The 13,151-nt window shown below is 38.8% G+C and overlaps 1 long non-coding RNA gene across 1 annotated transcript in view; it reads left to right on the plus strand.

Annotated features, from left to right (window-relative positions):
• The window catches only part of LOC120406701, a 34,061-nt gene extending 21,610 nt beyond the window's left edge, over positions 1–12,451 (plus strand). The window contains exons 3-5 of the long non-coding RNA XR_005599498.1: positions 2,664–2,704; positions 5,137–5,226; positions 12,012–12,451. This is a non-coding gene — a long non-coding RNA (uncharacterized LOC120406701). The remainder of the gene's footprint in view (positions 1–2,663; positions 2,705–5,136; positions 5,227–12,011) is intronic.
• The last annotated feature ends 700 nt before the right edge of the window (positions 12,452–13,151 follow it).

A 13,151-nucleotide genomic window follows, 5' to 3' on the forward strand; every position in this document is an offset into this window, starting at 1 on the left:
GTGGGGTAATACATTATTTCATTGTACTTGTAAAATTAGGTTTCTCAATAGATGAAAGTAAAACAAAAGCTGTAGTAGTAGTGGTGGTGTGTGTTTGTGTGTATATGGATAGTGCCCACAGTGAACTGGGTTCTTCACAGACAAGTAAGTTAGATAGCATTTGGAACAAATAATTCCCAAGAATGAAGGATCCACCATCTAGACAGAAATAAATTACTTTCATATGTGATATATATTTATAGGGGGAAGCTCTACTACTCTCAACTATTTAAGATCCTTCTATTTACAAATAGTGTCAACATCAAAAGCTCCATTTATCCAGATCTATCATTTTTTAGACAACAGGTTTTTAGCATTTATTAAATGAGCTAAAAAATAATTTACACAGGACACAGCTGCTAACTGAGCAATAAATGTAGTTATGTTTCTTTTTTGTATTTTCTTGTAGTTCCCTAGGCCACAAACCCACCATTGTGACAATGGTCTCTTCTGACATACTCTTCTGAGAGGCCCATACACTAACTCTGTTCTGAGACGCTGTATATAACAAAAACAAATAAAGCAGAACTGTTAAGATGCAAGTATTACTGTCAAATCAAAAACTAGCACAGAATTGTATCCCTAACCCTTGTTCTCCTCTCCCATTAAGTACCCCCTTCAGGCAGTGTCTTATCTTTTCCCAGGCCTTGGCTACACTTGAGCGTTACAGGGCTGGTGGTGGCTTTACAGCGCTGTAACTCACTCTCCGTCCACACTGGCAAGGCACATACAGCGCTGTATCTCCCTGGCTACAGTGCTGCATACACTCCACCTCCATACATTCCACTCCACGAGAGGAATAAAGAGAATAGCACTGGTGCTGCAGCGCTGGGGTGCCAGTGTAAACAGGGAATAATCTTACTATGCTGTAACTGCCGGAAGCTTCCCATAATGCTTTTAAGTAAAGATTACACTCTTTGTTTTGTTGTGATGCCTCTGTTTGTTTTGTTGTGAACTCCCAGGCTCCTGAAGCTGCTTATCAAAAAAACAAACACAGCTACTGTTTGCTGTGAATGAGCTCCCTTTGGAACGCCCACAACTAGTGTTTGCTTGAAGAGGGGGCTTGAGGAGAGAAGCAGCACGGTGTGCGGGAGGTGTGTGTGGGGGGGCTTTTCGGGGAGGCTGCTTATCTGGTGCTTTCAGTGAGCGAGAGAGGGGTGCGGGAGGGAGTCAGAACCTGCAGCTGCTGACAGAGTGTCGGCTCCAAAAATCCACTCTTTCTCTCCCCCACGCTCCCTGTCACACTCCACCCAACGCCCCCTTTTTCAAAAGCACGTTGCAGCCACTTGAACGCTGGGATAGCTGCCCATAATGCACTGCTCCCAATGCCGTTGCAGATGCTGCAAATATGGCCACGACAGTGAGCTGGTAGCTGTCAGTGTCGCCAGATTGCTGCGCTTTCCCTATTCAGCTATACGAAGACAGGTTTAACTCCCAGCACTGTACAGCTGCAAGTGTAGCCATACCCCCAGTTATATATGTTGGATTATGAACACTTTGTGAGAGGGCTTATGGATGATATCTTTATACAGTATTGTGGATATTTATAGCGCTGTATCCACACCAAAACCCAGCATTCCCCCATCATTATCAACACTTAGGAGAAAACTGGTTGAGTTTAGGAGCAATTGGGAGTGGATAGAATTGTCACCCTAATGAGGCCTTTGCTTGTTTCTGTCTGAGTTCCAGGAAAGAGTATGTGCCCTTATCCTCCTCTCCCCCCTTTATCATGTTATATTACCCCACCACCACCATCCATATTTAGAGGTTGGAGATGAAATAAAAGTTGTCCTTAATGCCATCCTCCTAACTGCCAGTTAGCTTGGGCAAATTATCTGCAACTCCTAGGTAGGTAACAGTCTGATGAGCATGGATATGTTATATTGTCACACCTCAAAGAACAGAAAAAAACTGAAGACGCTATTTTGGAATGGATAGGGCCATACCTACCAAGCCAGTACATATGATTAAGCTCTTTCTCCCTATTTAAGTGAGTAACCAAACTACAGGGGTGTACCCTTTTATCCCTTTGCTGTCTTTGATATTAATTAGAATTATGTGTGCATAAGTTGAGAAGAGAACTAAAAGAATACAAGTTTTTAAATGCACTTTCCTATTGTAAATTTCTCAGAAAATCATTTAGTGGATTTCAATTCACATGTAATTAGAATGTCTAAATTGTAGATGTTCATTGTTAAAGAAAAATAATAGATAGATCCAGAATCCTCCCAAATCCTATTTTACTCTTTTGTAACTTCCTACACGGATGCCAGCTGGATTCTCAAACAACAAGCAAAAGGAAGATTTTAAAGTTTAAAATCTGTAGGGGGAAAAGAGGGCTGTACAGTATTTCAACTCCTTTATCTGAATCAATGTTTTTAAATATTTTATAACTATTAAGAAATTACAACACCTTAATCAGTCAGCATGTTAGTACTTTGTGGTCACAATTCATATATTTTTCTTCTGTTTTTTTGTTTGTTTGTTTTTTACTCAGTTTATTCAAAATATTTTAAATTGAAGATTCAAAGACTTATTTTCAAGGAAGACACTTATCCCTATATATTGTGTTTGCAGAAAGGTTTTTAACTTTTTGAATAATAATTTTCAACTTGTAATCCTAGTCTCAAAGACCCATAGCAGAACCATGGAGGACTCCAAAAAGGTAACATCACACCTCCTGAAAAAAAAACAAAGTGCAATGATAAAACTCACTCTTAATTCACAAGGCAACTTATAATTGCGGGTGTTTTCCATATTTCAAAGCTTTTAAAACAGATCAGGAGAAAGTATAGCACTGAAGTATAGCTCTTTGTCTTCAGTAGAATTCTACATGGTGCAGTGCAGAATTTGGCATAAGACCATTAAAAAGTGTTTTACGTAAAAATGCCACCTCCCTGGTATAAAAGCCACAATACTAATTTTGACTCACATTCGGTTTTCTATAAGAGGAACATACTGTAATGATGATATTTCCTACACTGAATAGCTCTTTACAAACAGATTGTAACAAGTAATACAATACATAAAGCATTTAGTCAGCTAAGTACTTTGTCAGCATGCAACAATACAATACAGTGAACATTTATATCACATACTTACCTGCCTCTGGTGTACTTCAAAGCACAAAGCCAAAAACCACAAGTGCAATTGTATACTTCACGTGACTGCGTAATTTTAATTTAAAATAGTATTATATAATAAGCAATCATGACTTGACTTGCAATAGAATAGATGTTCTTAGAGGACAAAATGCTGGCTTCATTAACATCAATGGCAGGACTTGCAGTGACTTCACAGAGGCCAGGATTTCACCCAGAGAGTTTAGAATTTATGTTAAAACCACAATTCTGATTCTCTCTCTCATTTTAAAAGCCCCCTGAAATAATATACAACATGGGTGTTGCATGTACCACATGCTAGGTAACGTGAAAGGATTCCATGCCTGTAAAACAGAATTGGGCTTTTTTAATAAGATAACTATTTATAGAGATGCTGCAACTGCAGCAAGCTTTCCTATGCATGTGCATCCCATGTAACTTCTTGGTGTCTCCTCCAAATGTCTTCCTTCTTACAACCTGTGCTTTTCCCTCCAAGTTCCATACAGGTTGCTGCAATGGGTATTTAATACTTGTATATTCAGTAAGCATTATGCGCTCATCAGTCCTTCTCAGTTAAAAATCAGTAATAATGGAAAATACTTGAAAGTGGCAACATTTTAAAAACTGGTATTTAGGCATACACACACACACGCCTTATATTTAAGTACTGAGCACCCAAAGTCACTGGGCTCTGCTGCTGGGTTACTCAGCAATTTTGAAAATCAGACCATTAGTTAAATGCCTCAGTAGGGACTTTGGAACTTAACTTTAGACATCAGACAGATCCCTCAATTAACTTCAATGGAGCTATGACAGTTTATACCAGCTGAAGACCTGCTCTAGGGAAAATCTTGGTCCTAATGTCCAGCTTTCAAAATAATATATTAGAGGAGGTCAAGTATTTTTCATGTGGCGTGCTATACAAATATAAAAGATCTTTTAAAAAAGGATTTTTTTTTAATTTTCAGATTTTTTCAACACAAAAATTATGAATACTGATCCCCCCTCTACCAGCCCCCCCTCACACACACATTATATGAATAAGAGGAGATGGTGGGGGCAAAGAGGAAAGATAAAAACTGAAAATCCACACAAACATTTTTTGTTTTATTTTATTAACAATGATAAATTTGAAATTGTAATGAAAAATTGAGGTTTTGCCTCCAGAAGTATATTTACTATTTTGACTCGTTGTATAAACGCACTTCAGTAATTATTTAAAAACGCATTATTCTGGTTTTAGTTATTGTCAATTGTATTCCTTTCACCAGGATCCAAACTAGCTACACATGAATTTAAAATTGCTATAGAGAATTTAAATTGTTTCCTTTACATATTTTATTGTGCATGGTCCTTAGTCATGCAAGGTCCATTTACTGCTGTGGCAAATATGTATTTATAGGGGGAAGCTCTACTACTCTCAACTATTTAAGATGCTTCTATTTACAAATAGTGTCAACATCAAAAGCTTCACTTATCCAAATCTGTCATTTTTTTAGACAATAGGTTTTTAGTATTGTATTAAATGAGCTAGAAAATTTAATTTACACAGGACACAGCTGCTAACACAGCAATAAATGGCATAGTAAAGTTCTTTGGCATTTTCCTAACTTATTTCATTATTTGGTCAGGCAGCATCCTCAGTCAGTAATATACAGATATGTATGAGATAAATAGTTGTACCAGCAATAATATTACAAAAGCATGGTTTCATTATTTATTTAAAATTCTTTATTTGACTTTCTAAATCATGTTCATTTTCACTTCTCTATATACACCTGGGGAGTAGAAATCTTAATAATTACAAGTGAGTTATGGTGGAGAAAATCTATCATATATATTTTTGTTGGAGGTGTCCTCTTTGCTTCACATTACTATCAACACATTATGTATTGAATGGCACTTCCTAGGAAGAAAGAAGGTGACTGTCAATCACAAATATATAATGAAACAACTTTATCTAATACCTGTCTATTTTGTCTCCTTGTACTTCAAGAATTGAGCCAGTGCCTGAACATGAGTCTACTTTCCTTCAAGTTCCTAACCCTGAGAAGCAAAAGAATAAAGGAAACAAGAAAAAAAGACAGTAAATACAACTTTTCTTTTAGTTTTCAGCATCCTTTATCTATTCTCATTTCTCAGCCAGAATAGCACCCTTTCTGAGGGTCTATTTTTAAGGCTACAAGTACACATGCCTTCTCAGATGAAAGAGTTGTGATTGTGGAGGTGAGAGATTGAGCAATAGAGAGGAGGCAGAGGGGAGAAGGATTGTGGGAAGAGAGGCAAGAGCATTAAAGTATGGAAAGATTGAGAGAGTGGGTCCTTAGATTCTATTTTACTATATCTGTGAAGTATACTCAAACCACAATGCTGTTCTGGGGCCTCGGGGCCTGAGGTATCAAAATCGCTCAAGTTTCCGGCAAAATTATTCTAGTGAGTTTAAGCTTGAATATATTCTCTGTCATAATCACAGCAATACAGTATTAGTCTGGCAGCACCATTACACTTAAACTTCTGTCACCATTCCCAGTGTAGTTTTTGAGTGGTTTATAATTCAGCTATTTTAAATCACATTAGGATGAGATTTGACAGTGCTTCCCATCCTAGATGCATTTGTTCTTACAAAATTGCATTTAAATTATTTCATTCACTTTTGAAGTTAGAAAATAGCAAGAAATGAGTGCTTAGGAATTCTGGATGCTGCAGTGAGCCTCTCTCACTGAAACCTGCTTATTTTATAACCCTGAAATTTTGCAGACTGTTATAAAATAAACTTTAAGGGCTAGATTTACAATGGGAACTTAGGCTTTTCAATGCTGAGTGATGCAAGTGCTTAACTTTTGGGCACCTTACCACCTAGTGGAATTTGCAGCCCCATGCTTATACTGCTATTAAATACCTGGAGCTGGTCCATGTCAGCTAACTCAGGCTTATGGGGCCTGGGCTATGTGGCTGTAAAACTTCAGTGTACACGTTCGGCTTCAGCCTGGAACACAAGCCCTGGGCCTCTCCCCCCTCTAGAATTGGGTGTCTAAAAATGGGATTTAGAAAAGCCAGAAAACTAAGTAATCCAACAGGAAATACAAGGAGAGACATAGTCTTGGCCACCAAAGGGAGTTAGGCACCTAACTTTGGTTTGGAGAGATGCTCAGGATTCAGTTGTGCACCAAAGCCAGGTGAGCCCTTTCTCTCAAGAAGTGACGAAGAGGTTACTCCTACTAAATAGCCCAGTGGTTAAAGCAGTTACCCACAACATGAGATACCTAGTGAGTATCTCCCCTCAGCCTGAAGTCGAGCAGAGACTTGAACATAGATCTTCCATCTTCCAAACCACAGGGCTATAGGATATTCTAGGGTGCATCTCAGTCTCACCTGTTGAAGCTGTTATTTTTTGTAGGAAATACTTAAATTGTTACTGGAGCAGGGACTGGAAAATGGCTCTCTCAGGTAAGTGCTAACCACTAGGCTATAGAATCATTCATTATCTCTGACCCACCACCACTTGCAGTGTTTTATGTTGAGCCTGATACTGTAGGTGTGCAGCCTCCGAGCATTCCTAAGTTGGGCCCTGCAGGAGCACGAGGCAGGTGAAAGCCTAATTGCAAATCCAGCTGGGGCTTAGACATGAGTTAGGTGCTGAGCTACCGAGCAGTGTCAGGACTTAGGTGGCTAAGTGCATGCCTGCCAGCAGAAGTTAGACACCCCATGTATTTTACCTATATATGGAGATACCTACCTAAGGAAACCTAGATGCCTAGGGACTTTGGGCACATACAGTGTTTTGTAGAAGCTGAATGGTGGGTTTAGTGAATTCAGTAGTGCCTAAATGTTGGATTTAGGCACCTATATTGACAGTTAGGCTCCTAAGTTCCCTTGTTGTGAGTCACCTTGTTAACCCTGCCTCCAGTATGAGGGAGACTTGCTTGTAATTAATTGGGTATCAGCTCCCTGGTACTACCAGCCTATTAGCCACCCAAATAGTCTCCTCTGGCCTATGCCAGCCCTTACTTTATCTTGCAGGTTAACAATAGGTGCATTCCAGACCCTGAGCCCTTTTGAAGCATTTCCCTGTAGTGTCCAGCTCCTTATTGACTAAATGCCCACACTGATACCATGTCTGTTGGCCCCAAGGGAATGGTGAATACACCAACTTGAATGATTCAACTCAGGTTGAGCTCCCTGTATAATACCACAGCATTGAGGTATATTTATACTGAAAACAAATATAAGTTTTTTACCAAAGATTCAAGAGATAACAAGTAAGGATAATGGAAACAAAAGGTTACATACAAAACAAAATCATAACATACATTTTAGATACTAAACTTACTGATTAGGTTAACCTACCATCCAATGAAGTTTCTCTCACCCAAAGACTTTTTCTGAGTCTTCAGCCAAGGCTGATTATAATCCAGTTTTCATGAATGTAAACACACTGTCCAATTACTTACTAAGTTCAGGAGTGGGAGGTGTCTTGTTTGCCTTTTACCTATCAGAAGTGGTGTGCGGAGACTTCATTTATTCACTCTAATTTAAGGTTTCACTTGCCAGTAATACACTTTAATGTTTTTAGAAGGTCTCTTTCTATAAGTCTATATAACTAAACTATTGTTATATGTAAAGTAAATAAGGTTTTTAAAATGTTTAAGAAGCTTCATCTAAAATTAAATTAAAATGCATAGCCCCCCAGACCGGTGGCCAGGACCTGGGCAGTGTGAGTGCCACTGAAAATCAGCTCATGTGCCATTTTTGCCACGCATGCCATAGGTTGCCTACCCCTTGTATAACCCTTTGACTTTACATCTGTTGGGGAACCATTAAAAACAACTACATATCAAATTGAGATACACCTCAAAAACTTCCATAGAAAAAATTCTAATGTTTTTGGGGGTTTTCTTTTTTTTGCAATGTTTCACAAACAAAACTGGACTCTGAGGTTTAAAGAAGATAAGAAATGTTGACATTAACAAATCATAGGATGCACTCCAAACCCACCCCTTCTCATAGATTAAAGGGTAGAATGAGATAACACATACATAGTAACAAAAATGAAAGATTGTTGTTCCACTTGATTTATACAACAGAAGAAATTAAGAGTACCCCACCCCTTAAACATCCCAGAGTTCAGTACTTAGGGCACTCTCCTGAGAGGTGAGAGATGTGTATTGAAGTTTCTGCTCCAAATTTTGTGTGTGTGTGTGTGTGTGTGTGTGTGTGTGTGTGTGTGTGTGTGTGTGTGTGTGTGTGTGTGTGTGTGTGTGTGTGTGTGTGTGTGGTGGTAGGGGGTGGGGGGTTTGAAGATGATCTCCTACATCCTGAGTGAGTACTGTAACCATTTTGTTCCCATTGTCAATTGAGCACTCACAAAAATGGCATTCAAAATTCATATTATCGAATGTGTCTACCATATAATTGTTAAGCATGAATGTATTTTGTGGCTATTGAAGATATTTATTTTCACTGTTGGCATTAACAATTAGTCATGCTAAGTTTGGTTTATGACTTTGTTTCCTGAATTGCATTGTACACATAGAACTCTAAGTGTGCAAACAATACTTATTCAGAGCCACTAACACAAGAGTTTACTTTGGAAACAAAAACATTAAGACATTCATTTTTGAAAAAAATATACTCTGATGCAACTAACATTTGTGGGCAAGATTTTCTACTGATCTTGCCTTTGACAAGAGAACAGAAACTTCAGATTAAGTCTAGTAAAAACCAGGTTGGACAAATTTTAAGGAAGGATTTGTCAGAAGTAACAGCCAAGTGGCATGCCAATTAGAACTGAGAGAGGCTGGACAAACCCACCTGCAAGCAAGTTATTTAATTATTTATGTTTAAACAAACCTCCTTTTTTGCCTCCTTCAACAAACAAAAAAACCTCATTCAACTCTAGGAGTGCTTAATTAAAGGAAGAAAGAAATAAAAATTAAAAAAAAAATCTGCAAGATTTAGGTAGTAATAACCCATTTCATCTGAGGCGCTAAACACTACAAAAATTAATCAATTAAACTTCACACCACCCTGTTATGCCATTTTTACTGCTAGGTATACACAGACACAACTTAAAGGCCTTGCCAAAGACAGAAGAAGTCATTATTAGAATCAGGAGCAGAACTCGAGACTCCAGTTCTGAAAATGTAACACACTTCAAAATGTGAATTCTGTTCTTTGATGGTAGAAACATACTTGTAATGGAAAGCAGAGAGAGACTCAAGTATCTGCATGAAACAAGGCTCAAACTAAAATAGCTCAAACAATTTAACATTGCTGAGCAACTTGATTGAATAGCCTAATTTCAGTGAGCTGCATGTTTTAAGTTTTTCTGCTTCTTTCCAGTAGGCAGCATTCAACACAAAATAAAACAAACTGCAACTTATTTTCTGTAACCACATATTCCTAGTGCTTTGAAGCATTTTACATTTAAGCATCAGAGGGGTAGCCGTGTTAGTCTGGTTCTGTAAAAGCAGCAAAGAATCCTGTGGCACCTTATAGACTAACAGACGTTTTGTAGCATGAGCTTTCATGGGTGAATACCCACTTCTTCGGATGCAAGTAGTGGAAATTTCCAGGGGCAGGTATATATAAGCAAGCAAGAAGCAAGCTAGAGATAACGAGGTTAGATCAATCAGGGAGGATGAGGCCCTGTTCTAGCAGTTGAGGTGTGAAAACCAAGGGAGGAGAAACTGGTTCTGTAATTGGCAAGCCATTCACAGTCTTTGTTTAGTCCTGAGCTGATGGTGTCAAATTTGCAGATGAACTGGAGCTCAGCAGTTTCTCTTTGAAATCTGATTCTAAAGTTTTTTTTGCTGCAGGATAGCCACCTTAAGATCTGCTATTGTGTGGCCAGGGAGGTTGAACTGTTCTCCTACAGGTTTTTGTATATTGCCATTCCTAATGTCTGATTTGTGTCCATTTATCCTTTTTCTTAGAGACTGTCCAGTTTGGCCGATGTACATAGCAGAGGGGCATTGCTGGCATATGATGGCATATATTACATTGGTGGACGTGCAGGTGAATGAACCGGTGATGGTGTGGCTGATCTGGTTAGGTCCTGTGATGGTGTTGCTGGTGTAGATATGTGGGCAGAGTTGGCATCGAGGTTTGTTGCATGGATTGGTTCCTGAGCTAGAGTTACTATGGTGCGGTGTGCAGTTGCTGGTGAGAATATGCTTCAGGTTGGCAGGTTGTCTGTGGGCGAGGACTGGCCTGCCACCCAAGGCCTGTGAAAGTGAAGGATCATTGTCCAGGATGGGTTGTAGATCCCTGATGATGCGTTGGAGGGGTTTTAGCTGGGGACTGTATGTGATGGCCAGTGGAGTCCTGTTGGTTTCTTTCTTGGGTTTGTCTTGCAGTAGGAGGCTTCTGGGTACACGTCTGGCTCTGCTGATCTGTTTCCTTATTTCCTCGTCTGGGTACTGTAGTCTTGAGAATGCTTGGTGGAGATTTTCTAGGTGTTGGTCTCCGTCTGCGGGGTTAGAGCAGATACGGTTGTACCTCAGTGCTTGGCTGTAGACAATGGATCTTGTGGTGTGTCCAGGATGAAAGCTGGAGGCATGAAGGTAGGCATAGCGGTCGGTAGGTTTTCGGTATAGGGTGGTGTTAATGTGACCATCATTAGAACCAGACTTTAGAACCAGACTTCAAAGAGAAACTGCTGAGCTCCAGTTCATCTGCAAATTTGACACCATCAGCTCAGGACTAAACAAAGACTGAATGGCTTGCCAATTACAGAACCAGTTTCTCCTCCCTTGGTTTTCACACCTCAACTGCTAGAACAGGGCCTCATCCTCCCTGATTGATCTAACCTCATTATCTCTAGCTTGCTTCTTGCTTGCTTATATATACCTGCCCCTGGAAATTTCCACTACTTGCATCCGAAGAAGTGGGTATTCACCCACGAAAGCTCATGCTACAAAACGTCTGTTAGTCTATAAGGTGCCACAGGATTCTTTGCTGCTTTTACATTTAAGCAATAATCTTTTAGAACTCTTTAAAACATAAACTTATAGCATATGCCTGTAATGCAGAGCAGAGAGGCTCAGAGGTCTGTACAAAAGAGAGGTCAAACTAAGTTGTCTGCCCCATGCCACAGCAACTCCAGCTAGCAAGAAGAGGGAGTATCTAGAAATCAACACCGGAGAGCACAACATATGTATGTGTGGCAGTATGGGGTTATCCTAGATGTTCAACCGCTGTGCACTCCCTTTTGTGTATACCTTAAAAACACTGGAAATCTGCCTTCTCTGTATTAAAACAGAAGGTGTCAAGTAATCATAATCCTTGTCTTCAATGGGTTCTGGATTAGGGCCTATATACCAATGTAAAGCAAAGTTAAGGTTGAGAATGTTCTGAGGAATTTGGAAGTGGTCGATTTATGCTTGATGTACTGCCAGAATGCAAAAATTATCCTTCTCAAATTCTTCCATATTCATTTCATACCATAATATTTCAGACTAAAAAAGCTTTTACCTAATATTCTCTGATAAATCTTTACTTAATATGGTAGAGTATATCATTCCCTCTAACTCTTAATAATAAAGTGTCATTTTCTCTAACATTTTATCTTATACGGGGGAAAAGGAATTAAACTCAATCACTTTTCTAACTAGTCTGGCAAAAAACCTGAACATCTTATCTCAGTCATCTTCCCATCAAAAGTGAGTGTTAAGTGCTGACATGGTGCTATACTCATGATAATGAGATTCATGCAGTTTCTTTTCGCTATGTTATAGCTGTTCATTTTGATCTGATATTACATACCACTCATCCCTATCAGTAGCACAGGCGATATCAGCATTTGTAGAAGTAGCATCATCATCTGGATGAATAAATTCTTTGTTTATTTATATTGTTTTCCTTTCCCAGCAGGATGAAGGGAGAAAATACTATCTGAGGACCTCTACCCTTCTTGTTACATATATGCAGCTGCTAAAAGGTCATATGTCTCTATTAATAATGGGCTTGGAAAAGCATAGCAAAAAAGAAAATGAACCCCAGATATAGGCTGTAATAGCCAAACTAAGTATATTGAAGTGAGCTGAAAACAACCTAGACAGTTCTGAGATGAGACTTCTGATTGTCTGATAATTAATTTGCTTTACTGTCACCGCATGTCCCCATACATCTCATCCACCTGTCACCCCATACATCTCATCATATTGTAAACTTTTTAATATGCTCGGATTACTCCTAAACAGTACAAATAAAAATAATAAGCAGAAGAAAATGAAATGCAAAGCAGGAAGCTACAGCAGCTATTGCAACTCAGGTTTCCTCTTCAGGCTTTTCTGTTTATTTTGCATTTCTTTCACACATGCACATGTTTTGAAGAAAGCCTTGGAGGCTTTTTTACAATATCAGTACTGGGGAAAAATAAATGTTTCAAATATTAAAAAAAAAATGCCATCCTTATTCCTTTTTGAGTTGTCAGTGCGCCAGTGAAAATGGAGCATTTGTGCATGGCATTTTTCATGCAAATAAAAATGTCACAGTAAAGTGTGGATTTAAAAAAATAAATAAAGAAAGAAGCCCCTGTGGAAATATGTCACATTTGGTGTTTTGAGTTTAGTGGCTTGAGATTTGTCATGTGGTTTAAGTTGGCTCTGGTTCCTGGTCAAAGACTCAGGGTCATCAGAAGCCATTTTACTCTCCAAGATGTAGTCAAGTAACATCTATGAGCTAGTCAGAAAGAAGCATAATAGCCACTCTTATTTGCCAATAAAACTGAATGAATTCCCATGTTCTATAATAGTTACTAAGGAATTTGTTCTATTCAGCTTTTGAGAATCTATTATACTCCCATTGATTTTGATTATCTACACTTTTATGAGTTGAAGGCAGGCAGCACAGGCTCTGGGGAAGAGAAAGGTTGGTACTCCTCACTGGCTATTTTGCTTTGTTCAATACATTTCACCCTCAAATTATAAGTTAGGGATCAGGTATAATTTGTCTCTTTTATATTTTTATGGCCAGATTATTGGCCTTACTGTGACAGAGAAAAGAAGA

This window comes from Mauremys reevesii, linkage group 5, assembly GCF_016161935.1.
Source record: "Mauremys reevesii isolate NIE-2019 linkage group 5, ASM1616193v1, whole genome shotgun sequence".
Taxonomy (NCBI): domain Eukaryota; kingdom Metazoa; phylum Chordata; order Testudines; family Geoemydidae; genus Mauremys; species Mauremys reevesii.